The sequence below is a fragment of the Oreochromis aureus genome, linkage group 4 (assembly GCF_013358895.1).
Source record: "Oreochromis aureus strain Israel breed Guangdong linkage group 4, ZZ_aureus, whole genome shotgun sequence".
Taxonomy (NCBI): domain Eukaryota; kingdom Metazoa; phylum Chordata; class Actinopteri; order Cichliformes; family Cichlidae; genus Oreochromis; species Oreochromis aureus.
Genome location: NC_052945.1, coordinates 20,455,049 through 20,480,697, shown reverse-complemented (window position 1 = coordinate 20,480,697; position 25,649 = coordinate 20,455,049). Strand labels below are relative to the sequence as shown.

General features: G+C 38.2%; 1 protein-coding gene across 1 annotated transcript in view; it reads left to right on the top strand.

Moving 5' to 3' along the window:
• Positions 1-378: 378 nt before the first annotated feature.
• Positions 379-25,649, top strand: part of LOC116329203 (protein phosphatase 1 regulatory subunit 29) — a 57,143-nt gene continuing 31,872 nt past the window's right edge. The window contains exons 1-2 of the mRNA XM_031751188.2: positions 379-693; positions 13,387-13,544. The gene's annotated coding sequence lies outside the window, so the exon portion shown is untranslated. The remainder of the gene's footprint in view (positions 694-13,386; positions 13,545-25,649) is intronic.

Genomic DNA, 25,649 nt, shown 5'->3' with positions numbered 1-25,649 from the left:
CGATCCCTTGGCCTTTGTGTTTCTCTGTGTCCCCTCTGTTCTGTGTAGTCTGTCTGCATGTTGAGTTTCCCTCTGTGTCTTTCGGTTCTTAGAGTCCTGTCTTATGGTTTATGTCTCTGTGTTTCTTAGTTGCTGTCTCCACTGTGCCAAGTTCGTGTCTGTGTCATACTTCCTGTTTTACTTTGAAGGTCCGTGTCTTATGTAAATGTGTCCTGCTTTGCTCCCTCGTCTCGTCAGTCCTGATTTCTCCCAGCTGTGCTCTCCTTCTGTGTCTCATTCCCCTCGTCACTTCCCAATGTATTTAAACCCTGTGTTTCTCTGAGTCAGTGTCGCGTCGTCCCTCAAGCTGTGTGTTTCCTCGTGTGCCTCTCCGTCAAGTGTAAGTTTATATTTCCCAGTTTAGTTTAGTTTAGTTTGTATGCCTTTTCCCCTGCCAGCCAGTAAAGCTGTGACTTTGAGTTTACACCTTGAGTCTGAGCGCCTGCATTTTGGGTCCTACTCCTGCCCGCCACACAGCGTTTCATGACAGCACCATGGTTTACTCTTAACCTGCGCCATCTCAAAGCTAGAGGACTGGAACGTCTGTTCAAGAAAACCGGACTTACCATACACAAAGAAATATCTTGTTGTATAAGGACCGCATTGCTTCAGCCAAATCTGCATACTATTCTGGTTTAATCAGTTCTAGTGAAGGTAACTGCATGTCTCTCTTTTCATTGTTTAGTAAAATTACAAAACCTCCGGACTCATTCCCCTCTCATATGGACTCTGCTGACTTTTGCAACTCTCTTATATCTTTTTTTCACTCATAAAATTGCTGATATCCACCAACAACTTAGCTTTGTAGGAGCTTCTAACTGTGAAGTAGACTTTATGTTTTCCTCACTGTCTTCCTGCCAGTCATTTTCAAGTTTTACTCTTCCCTCCATAGCTGATGTATCAAATCTTATTCAAAAATCAAAATCATCCACTTGTCAGCTCGACCCTCTTCCCACTGTGTTAGTTAAAGCCTGTCTTCCCTCATTAGCTCCTCTCATAACTAGTATTATCCACTCTTCCCTTAACACTGGAATTATTCCTCCATCCCTGAAAACTGCTTCTGTCACTCCAATTCTCAAAAAGCCTGGTGTAGATCCCAATCATTTTGAGAATCTTCGCCCTATATCAAACCTCCCCTTTATTTCAAAAATCCTTGAGAAAGTTGTTGCCTCCCAGCTTCACTCATACCTCAATGACCATAATCTCTACGAACAATTTCAGTCTGGTTTCCGCCCCAATCATAGTACAGAAACTGCTTTGTTAAGGATTACTAATGACCTTCTGATGGCAGCTGATTCTGGTCTTTTAACCATTCTCATCCTTCTCGATCTGAGTGTGGCATTTGACACAATTTCTCATAATATCCTCCGGAGCAAATTAGCATCCATTGGCATTAGTCACACCCCCCTTGCCTGGTTCACCTCTTATCTCTCAGACTGCACTCAGTTTATCCAATTTAAATCACACTCTTCAAGTCTCTATCCTGTTTCTGCTGGTGTGCCCCAGGGTTCAGTATTAGGGCCTCTTTTATTCATTATCTACATGCTCCCTCTTGGCCAAATATTCAGAAAATATAATATCAATTTTCATTGTTATGGTGATGACACCCAGCTCTACATTTCCTCCAAACCTAATTCATCCCTTCCACCTACCTCCCTCTCGAACTGTCTTATGGAGATCAGATCATGGTTCTCCTCCAATTTTCTTAAACTTAACAGTAATAAAACAAGTCTTACTCGTTGGGACAGCCTCTACCTTAACCAAATCTCACAGTTTCTCGATTAATATTGAAAATTCCCCCATCCTTCCTTCCCCGCAGGTAAAGAGTTTGGGTGTCATATTTGACAGTACTCTCTCATGTCAGTCTCACATTAATTACATAACCCGGTCTGCATACTTTCTTTTACTTACGTAACATTAACCGACTTCGTCCCTTCCTTACCCCCCTTGCTGCTGCCATCCTTGTCCATAGTCTTATTAGTTCCCGGATTGATTATTGCAACTCCCTCTTATTTGGTCTCCCCAATAAGTCCCTCCATAAACTTCAACTTCTTCAGAATTCTGCAGCTCAGGTCATAACTCGTACTCCCTTAAGAGACCACATCATATTCTTCAACAGCTTGACTGGTAGAAGCCAGGATAAACTTTAAAATATTAGTTCTCACGTTTAATTGTATTCATAACCTTGCCCCTCCTTATCTCTGTGATCTGCTTCATATCACCACTGTTTCCCGTTCTCTCAGATCTTCATCTGCCGCTCATCTTGTTGTTCCCTCTGCTCATCTTATCACTATGGGGCACAGAGCTTTCAGTCGCTCTGCTCCTCGGCTCGGGAACTCACTTCCTTCAGCCTTAAGAAGTATAGATTCCCTTCCCTTATTTAAGTCACAACTCAAAACCTACTTGTTTAAACTGGCTTACTCGCTTTAATACAGATTTTACTTGCTGTCAAATCATGTTTTTTTTTTTTTTTTTTTTTTTTTTTTTTAAATTTGTTGTTTGTGCTTGTATTTTGCAGTTTTTTGTATTTTAATTTATTATAATCTATTTTAATCTAGTGTTTTATTGATGTCTTTTTCTCTTGTAAGGTGACCTTGGGTTTTAGAAAGGTGCCCTCAAATAAAATGTATTATTATTATTATTATTATTGTTATTATTGTTATTATTATTATTAAAAAGAAGAACGTGACCAGAAACAGCTATCCTCTGCTGCAAACAAAATATCAACTTAATCCAAGCGCTGGCCAAAGAAATGTGATACATACAATTTCAGTTTGTACAGCAGAGCTGCGGGTAACACATTTTTATGTCAGATGCTCTTTGGGCAGGTTTTCAGCAGTTTTGCTGTTGGTGGATTGTACACACTCCTTAAAAGTAAATTTGTGTTGAAATGTAGGTCATGTTAGGTGATCCTAATGCTGCAAAGTAATGTAATGAGTAGTGTAAAGAACTGATTCTTATATAAAGTAAGTAGAGAAATACTCTTCTGCTTGGTTGCAACACTGCTCAATGTGTAATGAAAAACCTGAGTTATTGTATGCAGGTGCAAAAATGTGCTGACATCCTATTACCAAGTTAGTTTAAAAGTTTTTTTTTTTTAATAGGTTTTTTCCTTCTTACATTTTGTATTATTCGTTCTTTATCAGTGTCAAATGCACAGATCCATTAATTTCTTCTTCCTTGGACGCCTTTTAAAGCTGTTGTCAAATCAGATTAGAAAAGCTAGCACTGAATGTCATGCTTTATATCAACAATGAAAATGTATCTTTAGAAATAAATATTGTTGGACTTCAATTTAAATCAGTTAAGTTTAATTCAATTCAGATTCATTTATGCAGCCCCAACAGCAGTGCCCTCTCTTTATGCTAATAATAGAAATATTACAGAGATGTTTTTTCTTAGAGAAAAAATGCAGTATATTAAATATTATCTACAATTTTATTAGATTAAAAACTTGCTATAAGGACCAAAAACAAAAAGAGATTTTATTAAACTGCTACATTTTGCTGTAAATTGCTTCCACATGCCTCTGCAATTGTTTATTATCAATAAGAGTAACCTGTACTACTCAAAGAGCAAAGTAATTGTATTGTGTATATGTTTAGGGTTTTTATTGTGAATAGCTTCGGACAGAAAGAGGACGTGCATAGGACATACCTTGCAAATTGTTACAAAGCCTAATTTGAATTTAGAGAGATTCCAAGGGGTATATCTCGTAGCCAATAAGGAGTATTGCTTTTTTCTGGCCCTCTTATGAGTTTAGTTAGTTTCCCAGAAAGGCAGCTATCAGGATTTGTCTATTGCTGAATATAGGTAGGAAATTCATGGGTAGCAGACTTGAGGCATTGTTGTAGCAGATTGGCAGGTGATTGGCCAGGAGGAGGAATAGGAAAAAGCAGCAGGATAGCAGGCTAGAGGCTAGCTCAGGAAAAGGCCTGGGAAAAGGGGGAAGGCTAGTCAGGTGGATAACTTTAGTCATTCTTCCACACTTAGACAGGTTTAATGAGTGCTTTTTTTCAAAAAATATAAATTGATTTAGTTTTACAATAATTATAATTATGACCTCAGTATGTCACAGATCAGCACTCCTATCGCTTTACAGACAAACTATATACAGTACACATATATATATATATATGCTGCTGATTGACATGGATGATATACAGCATATTAGAGTTCCCAAGATTCTCGGAAGGGGAAATAGAATACTCATGCAAAATATCCAACACATCACAATAGGTACGAAAAGTACCGAGTCTGTAATTGGCAGGCAAAGAACGAAGTAGTGTGTTTTCTGATATCAAGGCTTTATTCAATCTTTTGTCACAGTATATCACTCCTTGTCATCCTTTCATCGCTCTGTCTCTCCTTTTCTCTCATTTTTCTCTGTCTCGCCTGCCTTTAGCTCTGCAGTCAGAGGCCTCTGTGGCAGATTTTGCCCAGCAGTACTAAGGACACATGTGCCTTGAAGGAAAGACAGACAAACACACAGATGGGTGGGCCGTGAGGATAGACAGTGTTTGTTTGAAGCTCAGTTTCCGTCTTTCCTCATTCTCAGTCAGTGCCATTCGTGGTGTAGTCTGGGAAGACGTGGGAACAGTATCCATTTACTGGGCTGATTAAATTAAATGTTCTTTGATAATTCTGTTCTTACAGCAAAAATACTATGTAGTACTCATGCATGTTTTATTTCCCTTTTTTCTTTTTTTCCCTTTACTTTGCATTAAAAAGTTGTATATATACTGTGGGATAATTAATCTTGAAAGAAGAAGGCTGAAAGTTATGCCTGACTTTCGCATCATTAGCTAACCATTTGTGACACATTTACCAGATGTGGCCTCCTTCACTCCTTCAGCTCAGTTAGCTCACCTGCTTCCCCCCAAATTTATGACCTTCGTTGTGAGTCATGCGATGCTGAACCCAGTCTTTGTTTACAGCCTCAGTTTCTTGCCTTGCAGGGTGCTCATTATCATCAAACAGCAAACGACCTAAATACTGGCAGAGTGAAGATTTTGATACTTTTAGGTCAAATAGTTGTTTTCATATTCAGCTTCCACTTCATTAGGTACACCTGTCCAACGGCTCATTAATATAAATATGTAATCAGCTAATCACACAACAGCATCTTAGGGTAGTGGCATGTAGACACAATCAAGATGACCTACTGAGGTTCAAACTGAGCTGGGATTTTCCCACGAGAATGTCAGAAAAAGAAATACTATGCTGTAAGCAGCAGTTCTTATGCCAGAAAATGCCTGGTTGCTGCAAAAGGTCAGAGTAGAATGGCCAGATTGCTTCAAGCTGATGGGAAGGGAAAAATAATTCACCACTTATCACAACCAAAGCATGCGGAAGAGCACCTCTAAAGCACAATGATCCTTGAAGCACATGCAGCAGCAGCAGAAGACCACATACCTCTCTCATACTGTATGTATTTCTGTATAAAAATATTGTATTCTCGTTTATCTGCTCAGTGGCTGTATTACACATTTAAATGCAGCAAAGTGCTTGGATGAATTTCAAGCATAATTAAACATTTTTTATTGCTTGCAACCACCAAAAAATTACATAGATCATAATCTGGCATAATCTCACATCATCAAGACGCTGTGTCAAGTTAATTAGGACATGTCTTTATGCTGAGATGGTGATAGAGAGGTCAACACTTTGTCTTCCTCACTGAACGATTTGTCTGAATTTAGACAAACCAAAATATTGTAACAGCAACATTTAAAGAAATAACTCACTGTAACGGCTGACTCATAAGACTAATGAAACCTTGTCAAAGACAAAGACAGCATTAAATCCTTTGTAGAGTTCATGGATGAAACCTTATGTGAAGTCTTTGCTATGGTTGGTTAACACTTTACAGTTTTTTTATGCTCACGTAACCATGAAGAGCAAGTAAGACCCCAAAAATTAATTAAAAAAGGATTCAAATCTATTTTAAATCAACAGATTTTAAATAAAGTAGTCAAGATGCAGTCGAAGAGTAATTGAAGAGCAGACTTACAGCATAAATTCACATCAAATGTAATTGACCAATTCACTCGAAAGCTGTTTCATGGAGAGATGTGGGAAATTCTTTTGTTGTTTCTTAATTAATGAAGTGGTTAAAAGGTCTGGAGATGTCAATGGCAATTTTATTTTCATTACAAGCAAACTCAATTGGAGATGAGTCAAGGGGTATAATTTGGAAGCAAGGAGCTCTTAATGCAAGTGAAACATACTCAGACTGCAAAACAATATAAACCATCATAGAGAGAACATCGGGAACGTTAAATGTGGCCAGTTCTTACATTCTGAGAAAGAAAGCACTGGTGAGCTCGGGAACACAAAAGGCCTGAGTGTTCAGTGAAGAAACAGTCATAGATAATTGCAGGGTCCTTCCTGTGCTGGAGAAAAAGCTCTTCACAGCATCCAGCTGGAAGCCCCCCTCCAGCTCTGAAACCATATTCTTTCAACAGATGATGCAAAGATGAACCAAAATGTGGGTGTGCAGATATATGTAACATAATGGACAGATCTGAGAAAAAAAGTGCATGGCATGCTCGGTTTCCAGTGACACTGGGCCTCTGGTATTTATAAATGATTTGAAAAGAAGACAACTAGAACTAGGATAAATTCTGAAATTTGCATGGATTCGTTCCTCTCAGATTTAGCCAATTACAATAGATATATCTGATAGAGCTTCACAGTATAACGCGGATAATGAGCATAAGCATTCCATGAAAGCGACTCAGGTGGAAATGGATGAGTCTGACACCTGAGCTCATTCAAATGAGCGTGCAATTCAGTGGTGAAAACCAAACAAGAAACAATAAGAACAGGAAATAGATAGATAAAATGATTTTGTTCTATTCCAACTTTAAAAAATAAAAACAAAACAAAAACACGAAAAAGTTGCTTTGACAACCGTAAGTGATTTCATTTGGCATCTCTTACACACAGAACAATTTCAAATGGTCTTGACACAACAACACAAGATATAATGTATGTATATGACACCTGCAGTTACCCAGAACAACCACATTTAATATACCGCACCTTTGATCAGTACTCTTCTCTCCCCCACCGTTCTCTACCGTTTGTGTCTCATTCTCCTAACCTCTTAACTTCGAAACTCCTTTTTCCCTCTCTTCTTATCCCTCGGCACCTCATGAGTCCTTCCCAGTCATCATTGTTATACTTTTTGTCTACTTGCTGGTTAATTACCGTTAATGCAAAGAATTGAGTAACACATGGGCAAACACAGAGACATAGCCTCCCACAAACGGGAGATTCTGTAACCCATTTGTGTAACCCACCCATGGACCCATGAGAGGCAGTGGGAGCTATAAAATGCTGACTGCACACAGCTATGAATATAGTTTAGTTTACATCTGTGCTTTGGACGGCTTCATTTCCAACCTTCTCAGTGTGTCAGCAGCTGCTTTTCTTTGATGTGATTATGGGTGGGAGAGTGAGAGAAAGCCTGACAAGAAGAGACACTTGTATGTAAGGAAAAAGAGTCAACTCTGCAGTAATCTTAGCCAAATAGCTCCAGTTCTCTTTCTGGTCTTGTGTCTGGCTGGCTGAACTAATATAAATGATTTTTTTGACACAGTAATGTGTATTAAGTATTAGAGCTGGGAAATTAATTAATTAATTGTTTTGTTTTTTTTGTTTTTAAAGTCATTAATACACTGCACCCACCAAGCCACCTTGTACTTTATGTACTGTGCCTTTAAAACGTACTACCGTGTTTATTGTCACATGACTCTATCCAATCCACATTGTGAAGGAAAACTCCAATACTGAGGCGACTGTGCAACTCCAGCAGCTTGTAGCAAATAGAAACGCGATGTCTGTTTAAGTACAGACAACACAGACAAGAAAACTGAACCGAAGGTAATACCACCAGTCGTTTACAACATTTGGAACAGACTCAAATCACTAAAGAAAGTATCCCAGATTTAGTCTATACGCATATTGACAGTACAAACCTGTTGAACTAAATTAATAAATGAAAATACAGCAAAATATATAACTGATGCTGAGAGACAAGTACATGCTTAGTTTACACTAACTCTATTACATCATTTGTTGTTCACATGAAAATAATGGATTTGGGTTAAATTTGCTTATTTTGTATGAATTTTGAACTTGAAGGCGTCAGACTTCGCCCATTCAATTATAATGGTTTAGTAACACTACCAATAAATAAATTCACTTTTACTACATTTACTGATAATTACATTTCTAATAAAAACTCCACTGTTGATCAATCACAGTACTCACAGAGTTATCACCACAGGCCAAAGATAGAAAAGTCACCAGCATCACCACAAGGCCACATTTCACTGGCTGGCTGACCAGGTCGATGTGTTCTGAGATGTGTTCCCCGCTCACAGCTGAGGTGTTTCCTGGACGAAAACCAAGGGCAAGATAGTGCTCTGTTTATTTGCAGTTTATGCATCAAAAAGTGTGCAATAAACCTGATATGTTGGAAAACATTTTGAGAGATATTGCAATCAGTGAAGTTCTAAACAGTAAAACCCGAAAAACATTGCATTAAGGCCAAACATATCCACTTTGGTCTCAGCTTTCCAAAGGAGTTCCAGAAATTTTGGTTTGCTCAGATGCAACTTTGCAAACTTAATTTGTGCTGCCATGTTCTTTTTACAGAAAACAGCACTGTTAAAAAAAAATCCTAAAAAAACAGTAATATTCCAGCAGCTGGGGCGCCAAAATAATACCAGAAAATAACAGAAAATAACTTTCTCATAAAAATACGGTTATTTTCAGTAATGACAATACAGTTTGTTGCCCTAATGTTACATGGGATTCTGCCTTTTTCAAGTGCTTGTAAAGAGTAAATTAGGAACATTTTAATGTGATTAAACAATGAAATTACCTATAAACAAGGTCAATGAATGTGGCAATATGAATAATAATACGTAAATGTACAGAAATATACAGTTAACAGTTGGTTTAAATAATAATGGATTGCATGCCTTGGGACAGAGGCGAGGCTGCCATATTGCACCCTCTGGCCATCGCCAGTAGGTGAAGAGTCTTGACCAAGGACACAACGACCGAGAGTGTCCGAGCCGGGGCTCGAACCGGCAAGGCGAACTGCCAACTCTTGAGCCACGATCGCCCTAAATGGCAATGATAATAATACTTCTGTGATGTAACACAAGCTTATAGGAATCATGTTATATACTTTTCCATAGCATTACGTTTGAATTCAACAGTTCAATCTTTCAAATAACGGACAAATATTTGTGAAATCATGATACATTTGTGAATGTATTTTAACAATCTAAATATGCATATGTACAGACAGATACATTTAAAAAACATGAAAATTATGTTATATTACATTACAGTGATTTAACGTTAATTGACATTTGAAATGTGAAGTCACAGTCTATTTACGTAACTTTAATGATATTCTAGAAGAACAGAACAGAACTGTAAAATGCACAGTAAAATACTTTTATATTAGGATTTTTTTTTTACAGTGAGGCTTTCACCTGGCAACCCTTACAAACAAGCCATATTTCTTCAGTCCTTTTATAATTGTACTGCTGTGGACTTTTAATATGCTAACTAACTAACTAACTAAGATGTAGCTCTTGGATTTTTATTTATTTTTTGCTGTTTCTTTGAACATGGCAAGGCCTGACCTTGGAGCAAATTTTTGTGGACGTTTCAAAGACTGTCTTGAATCTTTTCCATTTGTGAGTATCCTTTCTTGCCCTAGAATGACAAACTTAAAATTATTTGAACATTTGTTTATTGGTTCCGAGATTACAAGCAGCATTGGCTTCTCTAAGACGACTGATGTCCTAAGTCTAAGTCCTGATGTCTTTCCTCCTTGGCATTGTGCTAAAACACAGCTCAATGCTCCAGATGAGAGTCCTGCTAAGCCTTCTGCTTTTATAGAGGTGCTCACAGTTGCTCATGATCAATTATTCAATCCATTTGATTAGCAGCGCCTGGTTGCTGCTCACCCTCTTAATTGCTATGGAAGCAATAAGGGTAGATTTACTTGTTTACAGTATTGCATAGAGTCCTGTGGAAACTTTCTTTTTTTTGTAAGTGTCTTTGCTTTACTTCATGCTTTGCTATTGTGGTTAACATCTAAAGTTGTTACTGACTGTAACATGGAAGGCTGTCCAATGAAAGCATAATTGAAAAGGGTTATTTTCTGGGGGAAAACTTGGAAAACTTGCCACTTGGAAAATCTTGGAATCTGTTTTTTAGTGTTGCAAACACAACACAACATTTCCAGAGTGTTTTTTGGGCCTTATTTTTTAACACATCAAATTAATAACACTTTTAATAGAAATGCTACTTAGTGACAGACAAATCAGAATCTGATAACGTGGGTCTATATACTGTTGCAGCATCTCAAAATATAATCTGTGAAACAGAAGGAGATCACTTGCTTTCATAATATTTGTCACTCTTTTTGTGCTTACTTCAGTTTAGATAAATGAACATAATGAAAAAGTAATGAAGGAATTGAATTGACTCCGTACTCTGCACACAAACAGAGTAACTAACAATAAAATTCAACTAAGTTTAAAGGTTTGCATCACTGAGCTGCTTAATTAACATAGCTTTTTCTTTCCAGTCAATCTCATTATCTTCTGTAAAGTCTTTGACACACCATACTTTAGGAATTCCTTGTTAATTATCCTTAAATAATGATAATTTCTGTTCTCAATCATTCCTGACTTGCTCTTCAGAAATTTGCACCAGTTGTTAAAGTCAAAATACTGTCTGTTTGTGTGTTTATGTGTTTGTTGCTCTGTGACTGCACTCATGTCCCTTGCAAGTATATGATGCGCAGAGTGAGAGCTAATAGGATGTGTTGTCCTCAGCATGCATCCATTTTCATGAGGCATGAGCTCCTGCCTTATCTCATGCCCATTCCTACTTACTGTGCCCAGTAATGTTCATGTCTAATCTGGTGATATTTCTCCATTCAAGTTGAAAAGGAGAAACAGGATCAGTCGAGTATTATTGCTAAAAATGAGATGCCCTGCTCTGCTCACTTTGGGGCAGCTAGCACAGACTCTCCCTAACTGATTTAGACTGTCTGTGTGGATGTCTGTGCTTGTGTTTGTCAGGAAAGGGTGACAGTGCCGAAGGGAGAGAGAGCGAGAGCGAAAGAGAGAGATAAAGAAAGGCACAGAAGCAAAGAGAGAGGCCTTAGAGAAAAAGAGAGGAAAAGAAGTATGTCAGTTTCTCTGACAGTTATTTGCACAAATTGTTCATAGATACGTGTTGTGTATTGATGACTGAAGGTATGTTGTGACAGGTGTCCTGCACTGTGACTGAAACAGAAGATAGGTAGCATCTCATTATATATATAGTAATACTTACAGATGGAGCCATCTGCCACCTTGTAGCCATCAGCTATTATTGCCATCATTATTGTCACTCTAGTTGTCTGCCCTGGTGATGCTAATTAGAGTAAACCACAGCAGCTGAAATAGTGAGCAAAGGTCAGTAGGAGAGAAAGAGGAAGAGGAAGACAAATAGTGAAAGAATGAGAGAGAGAAAAAGCAATATATAGAGCAGTGACATAGATTCCTCCTCTGTTGGCCTCTTTTTTTCATGGCCTCATGATGGAAGGGTTTGTGTGCTTGAGTGATCCCAGGAGCTACTATTTTGTTCATGACATTTTGCCCCTGGGAAGATCTCCCAAGGCAAACTTACCATGAGTGAGGAGCCAGACTAAGACGGCAAGACTAGGGGACTAAGTTACCCTGCCAAGGACAGGGTTAACAGGGCTCACACCCTTGACTCATACCTGGGGTAGGGGCTTGAGAGCAGGCACCTGACGCCCAGGACTTAGCCGTGCCCAGCAGTGCATACTCTTCCAATGGGCCCACCATATGTCATAGGGGTTTGAGCAATGTGAAATGAGCAACTGTTTGGCACTCCAATCCCTGGATGTCAAAACTGGCTCCTGCTATATGGAATGCCACCTCTCTGGCTAGATATAGTCTGGCTCACTTCACCACATGGCTTATGTTCTGGAACAAGTCTCCTAGAAAGGGGCTGGACTCTACTGCACTCTGGGATTGCCCCTAGCTCTGTTTCTGTATGTTGGGGATTTCCCTGGACAATGAGAGTTTTTTTAAAAAAAAATTTCCATGTGCTTTTGGATTTGGGAACTGGTCCTGTATGTTGTTTGAGTCTATGCACCAAATGAGCACCACATAGCCACAACTTCTTGCCATTGTCCTGCCAGTCGAGATCCATGCGTATGTGGTAAGTAACAGTGAAACCTGAGGGTTGTGGAACACTGGACCAGTTCTTTATCATCTCAAGGATATTTGAGGGAGTTTGGGAGTTTGCCCAAGTACTTGTACAAGGGTAGCAGGTACACATCTCTGCTTTGTGTAGATGTGATTCTGTTGGCTTCATTTTTCAACCTAGTGTGAATCGACTGGGATGAGAATTACCCTCTTCAAGTCTGAGGAAATGGTTTTCAGCTGGAAAATGGGGGCACTACTGCTGCAAGTGTAGGAGTTTAGTCAACTTGTTCACAAGTAAGGACAGAGTGAGAAGTGAAACTGAGAGACTGATATGTTGTGGTGAATAAAAAGTGCAGCATAAAAGTGAAGATGTTTGTTTACTGGTCAGTCTGCATTCCTACCCTCACCTGGGATACCCACCGCAGCTTTGGGTAGTGATTACTTTCTCCAAATGGTGATTTGCTTTGGGCATATCATGATGGGAGGAGGCCGGGGGCTGACCCAGGACACACTGTGTTGGCCTAGTGAGATCAGGGCGAGGGAGGTCTGCTGACATCACAAACCACACCCAGATGGAAAATGTGTGGATGGATAGATGACCTTATTCTATCTGTTTCACTTAAGTTTCACATTAAGTCTAATCATCAGCATTGCCAATCTATTCCTTTTAAAATGTATTTTAAAATCCATCAGTGCTGAGTGATCCAGTGTTTATGTATATTTTTCCAATCTTCCCTTTTAAGGATGGATATAGTTTACCAGAAGAAATTTCTTTTCAACACCGTTTCCATCTGTTTAATCCTGTGTCGTTTATTGCGATTCATATCAGCATTCATCTTTACTTACCATAATGAATAAATGGTAATAAACATCATTAGTAAATTTAATGAAGTAGTGACAGTGCTCAATGAATTTAATGAAGTAACAGCAATGCACTCTGCTTTTAATTGACCTGTTAAGGAACATGATTTAAAAATGGCTATAACAAGGTAAAGAATTTTTAATTGTAAAATGCTGTTAGAGATGATAGTTATGTTTAACTCCAGCTGTTTTTTATTTGTATTTCTTTTTAATGCAACTCCAGGTCTTCTCTAGTGTAATCCTGGCAGAACCGCTGAGGATCCACAGAACGAAGAGCAAAGCGTGTAAGAAGATCTTTATAAATGCACATCAAGAAGAGGAGCTTTGTATCTTTGTGTTGAAATCAGTACTTGAGGAGTGGACAACAAATATTGGAAACAGGTAGGCGATAAAAATCTTTCTAAAGCATAGTGTGTTCAAGCAGAGAAAGATGTTGCTTTTCATTTTTCAAACCATTTATCACATGTATGTGAATAACTGCCTACATAGTGGATTGCATACATGCTACAATCCTAAGAAATAAAACTAACCTGTCACAAGCTTCTGCTCAGTATGTGTTTCTGTGTGTGTGTGTGTGTGTGTGTGTGTGTGTGTGTGTGTGTGTGTGTGTGTGTGTGTGTGTGTGTGTGTGTGTTTGTGTGGCATACAACTTGGCATTAGGGTGAAAGCATTCTTTAGTGTGTTAACAAGCATATATTATGCCATCTTTTTCCGCTTTTATTGCACTTATTTTACTGGCAACACTGTAATTAACATTGGCAGTGTTTCACTTACCACAGTTATTATATTCTGCATGTGCATACGTGAGTGTACTGTGTGTATGTGCTTGTCAGACATAGATAAAGTCAAAGAAGTAATTGTTGTAATTATTTCTTTCCCAATCACCCCTTCCCGACTGTGTTAATGTTAGTGAAATCCCTGAGACTCTTGAGACAGATGTAATGCAGAGTAACGGCGCTCAGTTCAACCACCTTTCTATTCATGAAGTGACATTTCAGCGCCATTTTATGGTGCTCATATGTCATTAAGTTAATTACTATTGTCAGGAAGAGACTCGGCGGAAAAGAAAAAAGAAAACAGCAGTTATACATCATTGTTAAAAGAACTGAGTTTTTGTTTTTGGAAGCAAACCAAAGAAAATCAAATCAAACAATGTTTTCACATGTGTAATTATGAGAGGCGACAATTCCAGCTCAAAGTGTGCGCGTAGATGTCGCGTACCTTCTTCTAAGCTTTAAGTAGTTAAAAAGTGAACTGAGTGTATGCTCCTGGAAATCAGCCAGAAATGCAGTGTTTGTTCTTTCAACCATTTCTGGAACAGCTTCAGTATGGTCACACTTTTTGGGCTTTTTTTCCCAAAATGTTATTTCTCATGAGCAACGGGGGATTAGAGGAGGGATGTGTTTACTTATAACAAGATATATGTAAATATAGACCGTTCAGTTCTGTTTTATTTGTGACTGTCTGATGCTAACAGACTGCATCCCACAAAGCATCTGTAAAATAAAGAACTGAAACCTGAGCATTTCAACACAATTAATGTCCTTCAGTTTGACTTTAGTTTTCCTCATAATGACTGCCAGATGTTTAGGATTGATCTTTCTTTTTTCTTTCTTTCCTGCTTAAGCTTGGCAATGGCAGATGAATGAGCGTCTGAACCTCTTAGATCAGGTTTTAGTTTCTAATGGGCACTACCAATGAATACAGACTAAAGTGCCTTGGATAGACCTACGACTAATCAGAGCTAAGTGATGGAATAATGTAGACTGACCATGGCGAGCAGAGATGTAGTTATTGGATATTATCTTCCTCTTATTGCATAAACACTGATTGGCCATGCAGGAGCAAGGATGAGAGGAAATCCGTTTTCTTCATGGAAGTTGGAAATAAACCTGAAATGTAACTCTCTCTTTTAGAATTATGTGCTATGTGAAGTTTTGACTGTTGTTATTAGCTGCGATAGGCTTACCTTAAACAGCAGTGATTTATGACCTCGACTTTTATGTGAAACAAAAAGTGCTGTGTGATTTGTCCCGACTGTGATAGAGAAGGGGAGGTTTGTAGTTACAGTTGTGAACCTGCCAGTTCCTCTTAGAGCTACAGCCTCATCATATGTAGTGGGTTTAACATAAAAATGAGACTTTGGATCCATAAAACAACGGAAGATAAAATCAGATCATAATAATAATGTGTGTGTGGGCCACATACTGTAAGTATTAAATTATAAGACGGAGTAGGTTCTCTGTCTTTATTGGGTCTTTTTTTACCAGTCCAATAGTGTTTGTCACCAGTTGCATAATCACTGCTAAAAATGAATGCCTTGAGGCTTTTGTTCTCCTTCTAACTTTCTTAGCATGACCTCTGTGTTTGTTTATGGGTAGACCATCATTTCTTGATGTTGAAGTATTTCCAAAAGGCTTTTTAAGGAGTCAGAGGCCTGTTTTGTTTTTCCCGAATTTTCTAATTATTTAAAAACAGCACCAGTTCCACAATAAAAAGACGTAGTGCAGCTGTGGATTTTAAGATAACATTTCTTGAAGGGGTTCAATGTATAAGTCCAACCTCCTTTAGCTTTCTGCCTGGCAATTGTTATTCCAGGGCCACAAATTGTTCTGGATTTTGGTGTTCACTTTTAGCAATAGAGACCGGTGATACAAGTATAGTCTCATGGAAAGGGTTAGTAACTGGGGGAAATGTTGCATTCATTGTCCCCCATTAAGTGATTGCTTTAAATAACATGTTCTGACTGTATGGCATACAAGCTCAAACAACACTGGACTTCTTTGGCATCCCTGTGCTCTGGCAGGAATTGCATAATCAAATTAATGTGACAATGCCCCAACCTGTTCTCCTCTCAGTGTGTCAAATGCTGCCATTCTGTTAGACAGGTGTCACATTGATACCCACAAGGTGTCCTTAGGCAGAAATAACTTGATGCACATGTCTACTGCTTGTTTTTGAACTGCTAATTCACACTGGTGTTGATAGAAAGTTTAGGAATTAGCACATTGTTAGTAGATCCGTGCAGAACTTGTCATTACCATTGGCACATTGTTGTGATTGGGGCAATTTAGTAAATCTGGCCTTCAGCAGCATAAGGATTTTGACTTTTTCATACCAATATTTGTTTTTGTTTCCACTGACTGTTCATTTAGTACATTCCGTTCACTCATTAAATATCTATTTGGCCCAAATTTTAATATCTTAGAGGCCCAGAAGTAGAGATTTGTTCAAGAGGTGGATGGTACTAATGTATCCCAAAAGACATTACCCTTTTTTTCTGAGTACCAGCATACTAGTGTCACTACCCTGTAAGAATTATTAATGAAAAGCAATAGCTGCTAGAAAAATAGTGGTAGTTTATTCCTTTTTTGTGCAGTGGGATTTGCAAATGTTGACCCCTGTTCCTCAAAGACAGACATGGTTTCAAGCAAAGATTGTGTGTCATCCACATAGATTCCAGCATACACATTTGCTCTCAGCATGACTGCAGTGCCTTTATACGCGCCACCAGTCACTATGAGCTCAAGCCTCTCTGCTGGAGCTAGAAGTGCTGTCTCATCACAAGGAAACCCTTTATTCACAGCAGCAGGTACTTCTCACTTAAATAAAAAATAATGATGTATGCAGGGACTGCAAAAAATCTGCAAATCAATCAAGAATCAGTCAAATGAAGTTGAAAATGTTTAATCTGAGAAAACCATCATTCCTGGTGTTACCTTAATACAGATTTTCCAATATGTTTTGCAGTATAACAGAAGAGCTCATTGATTAAAACAAAAAGGAAAACCCAGAGACAACCCTTATGATTTTAATGTAAAAACACAGGATACTTATCTTTGGGAAGCCACACCTCAAAATGAATAAATGAATAAACATTTGTTTGTATTCGATTTAAAAAATCAACCACAGTGGGTGCAAACGTAACTGCTAGCACTTCCCAGGACACAGTGACAAGCATTGCTGCCTTACTTGTATATTTAATGACCTAATTAGCTTGCAGGATGAAATGTGCCCTTTTTGCATACAAAATATCTATTTAAAGGGGAAGTGCTAATCAAAAACATCAAGGCCAAATTCAGTTGCTGACCTATTTGCCGTGAAACTGTAGAAGACTTATGCCTGCAAGTCAAAGATCTAAATCATTAACATTTCAGGTTTTTCCACACAGAGTCATACCATTTAATTGTCATATTTGCACAAGTCAACATTTAATTCCTTTTGAAAACCTACAAAGGTGAGATACTCCAATAAATTATGCCGAAATTGTAGCTTTTTATAATTACAGAGGACTTTTGTCTTCTTTGTTTTTCCCACTGATTTGTTTGACAACCTGTATCCTCAGTGCTCATCTGAAATGGCACTCATGGCTATAATTCATAATGGGCACGTCATTGACATTAATATTGTGGAGAAAGTGAACTGGCTTGATTTTTAAGGCAATTTTTAAAATAGATTTATTTATATGTGCTGACAAAATATAGAACACGTGTGTGTTTTGTGCTTTTGAAGCCTCAGGTTGATAGAAATCATCTGAACTATGACTCCAAAAAAAAGATTCATGCACAAGAATTTGTTTATAGCTTCACCACTAAAAGTTATTCTAAAAACACTAGCAAACCCACCAAGGATTGACCTAGACAAAGACCAGATTTGAAAGCCAGCTTTTGGGAGAGTTTTAAATGGGGAATTCTCTGGAAGAAACACAGGAATTATAGATGAAAACTATCACCAAACCAGCATCACAGACTGTTTGAAATTCATGCAAAATGCCTTAAGAAGTTTCTTTTTTTGCTAAACTCGGGAATACTCACTTCGAAGGGAACAGAAGAATATTATTTCTATTGATTAATTTTCCTTGTGTGCGTGTGGGTTCAGGTACCGTATATCATTTTTGTCTGTAGGCTGTATATCAAAGAGGATCAAATGTTTTGAGGTTCAAATACATTGAGCAACCAATGATTTCGCTGTTTGTTTCCTTGCTTTTGATGACTATAACTTATTTGGCCACATGGTAGCTGACTTTCATACATTTCGCAGCCTTTCAGCTTTGTGTTAATATTGAGAAACATCAAATTTCTTTAAAACAAAAAAATGTATGAAACTTGGGAACTTCATGGTAAAGTCTTCTTGGTTGGAGGTGCTAGTGATTGCAGTTTTAAAGACATAGTCAAGGGTGAAGGCTTTGCAGGATATCGCAGCTTCACATTATTATGACATTTGATTATTCGCAGTAGTTTTAGCCCAGAATAATGAGTTCAGTCTGAACTCTAATCTAATGATTACAAGGAACCTGACACTTAGGAATACATCGGTGAAGTGATTCATATTCCAAAGATTTAACATTTGTGGTTTCTGCTGTTTATCTTAAAGCACAGTGCAAATTTTTGTGCTTGCAATGCAATAATTCTTTGACAAGTATGTTGACTATGAAAGCAATTAAAGTCCCTGAAGTATTTTACCTTTTACTGATGTTGTTGGTCTGTTTTCACTGTTTTTATTGTTTACTCCATGGGCAGTAATTCAGTAATACATGGGCAGTGATTGCCATTAATGAAGGTGTTGTTAAAGCCAAAGGCAGCATATTCACAAGGGCACACTATACCATATTTCTCAAAGAGTTGCCCAGTATAAGCAAATTAGTTCTTATATAATGTGTTTGGGGCATTTGCTTTATTTTTCTGCGTGTGTACGTAGTGTGAGCATATTCTAATAAACAGGGATTTGGCATGTTCACACCTGCAGACATATTTGTGAACAAATGTGTAAGCTCTGCACGCTTTTCACGGCTCTTATGATGGACTGTGGCCAAGAGCATTTGCATAAACTCTATTTGGAGGCAAATACAACATAGTGACTCTTGTTTGAGTCCTCGTTTTCACTGAGAGAGGTGTGGCCCACCCGTTCCGTTGTACTCACACCTACACCTTTGCCACTTTGATAAGGAGTAAACATGCAGCTCGCGAAGTCGGATGGACGGCAGATTTGAGCCTTTGTCTTTGGGGAAGGGATATTTTATCATACCGTTTTCACGTGTGCGACAGCAATTGTCTGTTTAACTTCCGCTTTTACCCCATTTAACCATCAATCTAGCAAATCCTGCTTTAATTATGAGCCATGCCTTTTCCTCCCCCTAAACTCAATCAGAACAAATAAAAGAGCCTTTTCAGCTATAATGGGATTATCGATCGGGTGGCAGCCTGAGACTTTGTGTATGTTTGTGTCTGGCTATGTGCGTGTGAGAAAGCTAAGCCATGTGTGAATGTGTTATTGTGTATCTGTGGGTGTAGAGCAGTTTGAAACTGATAAATGGAAAGACATTTGGGGTGTGTGTGTGTCACTGCTGTCTGGAGTCTTGTCCATGTATATGGGTGCTGCCAGTGAAGGGCTGAAGGAATGAAGCATTAAATTACCTCGCAGTTTGAGTCTCATCGAGTGTATGACAGGTTTTACTGATGAACTCTGAGCTTTTTCAACTTTTGTCCACCAACACTTTGCTATGAATACATGCTTACATGCATGCAACACACCAAATGCGGTCAAGGGTGTTAAGTGATGCACTTGCTTATCTGCCTACACTTACCTGCAAGGCTATGCTGCACAGTGAAATAATCCAAATCTATTCACTTAAAAGTATAAGGAATATGAGCATTTATTTTTTGAATTTAGATGTGTATACTTCCATAGTGTAGTGGCAAATGCATCAACTTGGCCTGCGAGAGGTTGCTGGTTTGATTCTAGCCAGGACTGGCAAGGCATCCTGTGTAAAGCTCTGCCAAATCAAACATGCGGCATGACCGCTTGTGACAAAGGACCAGCTAAAAATAACTCTTTATTATTATTTTTTTTCTGGTTCTGCTTGAGGTTTCTTCCTGTTAAAAGGGATTTTCTCCTTCCCACTGTTGCCAAGTGTTTGCTCAAATTTAATTGAATTTAACTGAGACAAAATTTATACAAATGGCCCTAAGAAGTCCTGATATATGAATCTTATATTTATCCAACACTTACCTCAACCTTGTTCTTATAAAGGCTCAAGCAGTTTTTCAAGACCGCTTGCGAAGATAGAAAATGTTACTAACATTTAACTACGTTTGCTAAACGTATTTCCAGAAATGATGGATTAAATTCAAATCACTGCAGCTGAAAAGCTGCCTGCATATGCCTCAATAGTCTGTGCATCACCTTTTAACAGTGGAGTGGTGCACAGTTTGTGCATGCAATAACCACAAGCATGTAATTGTTATTAGTAATTGCTATGCTGACTAATTTGGGTTGAGCAGGCATCAGTCTATGCAATACAACAGTGGGCTATGTGAATTATAAAACAGTGTAAATATTAATTATATCATTTCGTACTGAGAAATATGAATCTTTTTTTTTATTGACGGGCCTGGTGGCTTTGATATAACAACTAGCAGATGTGTAGCACCAGTGAGGAGATACGCCTTTGCTTGTGTTGTGTGCTCGAAAAGCACATTGTAAACTGAAAAGAAAGCATATTTTCTATTTTTTGATTAGTAGCTTCTTCTTCTGTCCATCCATCTGCACATTCTCAATCCAGAATCTAATCCAGTACATGAGAATGGATAGAGCAAACATACGGCTCAATAAAGATTATTACAGGACTCTCTTTTTAGTAAATATCACACTTCTTAACTGTTTGTGTGATATAACGGTGCACAGACTTTTTGCAGTATTTACATGGAAATTGCATAGTGGTATGTGTGGAAAATGTGTTAATAAGGTGACGCAAGTGGAAAACATCTGCTGTCAGGAAATGTAATTATGTAAATGTTATTGTGCTGCCACCAAATTATGTTATAGTGTCTCTCCTTTTTGCACCTTTGGTTATTTGTATGATTAAAATACAGCTTAAATAGACTGTAATGTGAGAACTTTGATATATAGAAAGCAGAACATAGATTCCAAGTTCCAAAATATTTGAAACACTGGCCACATTGCCAAATGTCCTTATACATATAACATAAAACAAAGAAATGTATAAGTTAGGATTTATAGTCCTTTCACTGTGTTCTGGCCTCTTCTACTCTTTTCATGTGTAGTAGTGTAGTACACAGTATACTCTCAGTGTACTGCATTTACCATTCAATAATACTACTCTCTTTAGGTTGCATCATTGGTGCAGCTTCCTGTATGTTTTCAATATATATGGCATGCAGAGAAAAGGCTAATGAGCTGCTCATGAGCTGTTTGCCTTGCTGTGTCTGTGCATGCATAGATATTTCTGTGTTATTTCATTCCCTCATGTAACTCATTTATGCCTGCGTCAGTGCACTCAAAAACAGAACAGGCAGTTAACACAGGTGCACGCATGCACATATGTGCCTAGCAACACAGAATCTAGTCCACAACAAATTAAAGAGAGGGATCAAACTTGATAAAGTGAAAAAAGTAAAGAAAATTCACATATCAAGTCATGACTTGTCCCGATGTAAGTTCTTCTCTCACTCGTCCTATCTCTCTCTTGCAAAGGGTAAACTTTTTAACAGTACCTCATATTTTTATGGCTGCCAACATCCTTCATTCTTTCTCTCAGCTCAGCTCTTTGAAGTGTTAATCTGGTTGCCAGGTCTGCTGGCTAATGAAGCTGAAGCCTTGAAGTAATTATCAGTACCTTGTGCTTGTAAGAGTGCCAGTGACAGAAAAAGAACTGAACAGAAATTGCAATTATTGCTGTAAATGCAATTTTAGTTTTGAACATTTTTTGCATCTGTGAGGGAGAGAGTCAATTGTGAAGTAATGTTTTATTTTTGTCATCTATCTATCTATCTATCTATCTATCTATCTATCTATCTATCTATCTATCTATCTATCTATCTATCTATCTATCTATCTATCTAGTATAAATTGATACTCAATGAGTTGTGAGAGTTTTATACAGTGATAGTCTTTATACACTTATTTATTTATACACTATTTTCGACTTTTTTTCTTCTTCTTTACTTGCAATAACTATTAAATCTGTGAAGTGTTTCTGGTAATCATTTTCAGTAGGAATGCACCAATAGATCAGCACATTTCTTTTTGAGCCATACATTTCCAGTGAAAATTGAGTTGTGTTTTATTAACACCCAAGTTTCAAATATAATACAGCTTTGCAAAGACTTTTGTTGGCTCACTGTCTTGCTCTTTTGGTAATAATTCCTTGTTCCTTGTTGTTATCATCAATTTATAGATGCGTGTAGATGCTTACACTGACAAAATAAACATATTTTGACTTTTTAATTAGCTGCCGACATGAGTGACCTTCTGAGAATCTTTACTAATTGATTCCTAAAACTCCTGCAAATGTTCATACTGACTGTCTTCAGCTTTTCTGTCGATAGATGTGTCGTCTGAACCTAACACTAGCTCTAGCGCTAGCAATAGCCACGCCAACAATCTGTAGTGTTGCAGCGCATTCATCACTGAAAACACAGGCATGTGCACGCATGAAACTGTACTTTGTGTTCTCTGACAACATATGAGGTAAACTCTACCATTGCAAAAATGGCTCATGTATCAGTTGCATATGCCCACATATTGCTTGAGGCATCCTCTCCATTAGAAGAAGAGAAGACAAGAGACATAATGATGAAGGCGCCAATCTTCGAATGAAGACGATCTAATAGGAGACATACAGAATATGAGAGAAGATGAACCTTAAATAGACATTATGGCTTATAGCATATTTTTTTCTGTTGCATCCAAATGGAGAACATTTAAACTTGAGAAAGGAAGGGCAAGGCTTTGAGTATTTATCTGGAAGGAGAGAATGAGTTTACATCAGCCTTATTTCATTTATGCTAATCTATGATGACATTCACATTATGGTGGTGCACTCCACCAGACGAAGAGAAATGTTCCTAATCTCTGCAGGATACGAGAAAAATGGCTTTTGGTTGTATATTATTGTATATTATTGTGTAATTTTTTTTTTTTTTTTGCATGTACGATTTAGTGGATGCTCTTCTAAGAACTCCTAGTAATTATGTAACCCCTGCAGTAACCTCTGCGGGGGGTTACTGTTTCTCATAACCAAGCAAGATTAATTTAGTGTCTAACAGTTGAGCACAGACACCAAACAGATGATTTGTAATATTTACAAAATAGGTGGAAGAGGGAAAAGAGAATTCAGAATGGATGGATGGATGGATGTATAAAGTATTGCTCTATAAAATAATGGCTTCAAAATAACAAAACATAGTTTAAGCTTATGATTTCCCAGGGGTATGACCACCAAACCAAGAGAGTGGGAAGACACAGTAGGAGAAAATGTGGAAGAGACATCCTCCATATGCAGTGAGCCATACATGTTGCATAAGCTGACCTATCTTGAAGCAACTATAATCAGATCAGTATGCTTGAAAAAACTTTATCCAGTAGCAACAACAGCCGTTCAGCAAAAAGGGTATGATAAATGACAGTGAGAGTTTGAGGCAGACGAAGAAAGAGAAATATCATCAAAGAAAATATCATTCATATCATTCAGAGAGCCACCCCATGGAGATTTTATGCATCTGTAACCAGCTTGGGGTTTTCTTTGGCTACATTTGTTTCATGGGCAGATACAGCTTAACAAAGTACTGTATGTGTGTGTCTGTGTGTGTGAGTGTGTTTTTACTGTGTACCATGTATGTTTTATGAGTTCTATGATATTGTAAGGTCTTTGCGATCTTTAATGTTCACTCCTGTCAGCGTAAGGGGGACGTGGTGGGATGGATGTGGGTGTGCCCTTGGAGATAAGTGAATCACCATATACACTATGTCCACTATGACTCCTCGTTCATACACAACACTGATAAAAAGGTTTTCATCTACAGTTGCAGGATGGTTCAGACCAGCTTTTACAAGGTTCTTGAACCCAGCGTTGCACTTTAGAGATCTGTCCACAGATTTCCTTTTTTACGTCATTGGTTTTTGAGAGCAAGCAGTTTGCTCTGAAAGATTTCTTGGACTTTAAGACCTCATCTTGACCTCCAGTTATACTGGTAACTGCAGTTTCTTACTTAAACTACAAAATGGGACCACCTGGAAGCCCTTTGCTATCTTCTTCTAATAGCCTTCTCCCCCTTCTTCTCAGGATTATTCAAATTTTTCTAGGTGGCTGATTAGAGGAGCCCCTGGATACTGATTGCATGGATAAGTAATAGCAGTTGTAGTAGCTTTAAAATTTGCATAATGATGACTGTGAACAAGCCATAGCTCTTGCAAGCTAATTGAGCTTGTTCTGTTGCCTCTCTACAACCTTTATTTCTTTCTTAAAATAAGAATGTGTTTTACAGTGAGTACTGGGTACTGCATCAGCCCTCACTGGACTGACAGATATAGTCATCTCTACTTTTATGATGAGGTTTAAAACTTCCCTTTGTGCTAAAGCTAGTAATGAGCTAGCCATTAGCTAGCATGCTCTAGTCTCAGGCTGACCTGGAACATTATGTTATGAAGTTATCACTTCTCATCCAGTCCTCTTTTTTCATTAACTTTAGTCTGTAGTTTTCTGTAGTTTTATTCTGTTTGCTCTTCTTAGTCCTTTTATGTCCCTTTTTCTTTTTTCATTCTCTGCAAGAGATCTCTTCTTATTAAACAGGGGTTCTTCATCCCCACTGTTGCCAAGTGGATTGTCTGATTGCTGAGAGTGTCTCTCCTACATGATAGGGTCTTGTGATGACTGTCGCTGTGAATGATATGCATATGAAGCTTAAATGATGTATTGCTACACATTCTATTTTTATCTGGCCCGGTAGATTCTGGGATTTTCCTCTATTGTTTTGATCCAGTTATTTTTTAAGAAATAAACACCAACCAAGTCTCCTGCTTGCACTAAGAGAACTGTATGAGCTTGTTAACATACTCCTCTGAATGAAAATTTTATAACAAATAATTTATGAAGGAGTGGTGCACTAATGTGCTCAGTACTGCCAAAAAAGTAGCAACTTCCAGGAATAACTGAACTAAGACACAGCTTACTGAGTCGGAGTTTATCTCCTAAGCAATGGTGTGTTTTATTCAGCCTTTTTTGTCTGTGCTGTTTCTCATGTCACTCTATGCTGCAGCCTTCTCCTCCAGTAAGCAAATGTGTCACTAAAAAAGTTTGGATATACAGTCATTTTTAGTCACAGGAAGTTTTTACTGGGTCATCATTTGTGTGTGGCGAAGTCTCAATTAAGATGCACGCACACATACACCTATCGCTGCGCACACATACAGTGCTAAGAAGATGAAACTAGAGCAGCAAATGAGGAACAGTATGTCGTCTGAGACTTAGCCCCGCGTTATTTTAAACCTGGGAAGCATGTCAGGGTTATACTATCTAGGTAGCCCAGAATAGGAGGGATCTGTTAGCCACCTACCAGATACTGTATGAGTTGGTAAATAGCTGTAAAGGTTGTTTCAAAGACAATCCAACTCACACATAGGCTCACTGTCACTTAAGGCCCAATATATATAATAAATATAGTACCAACTGAGGATTGTTTAAATGCC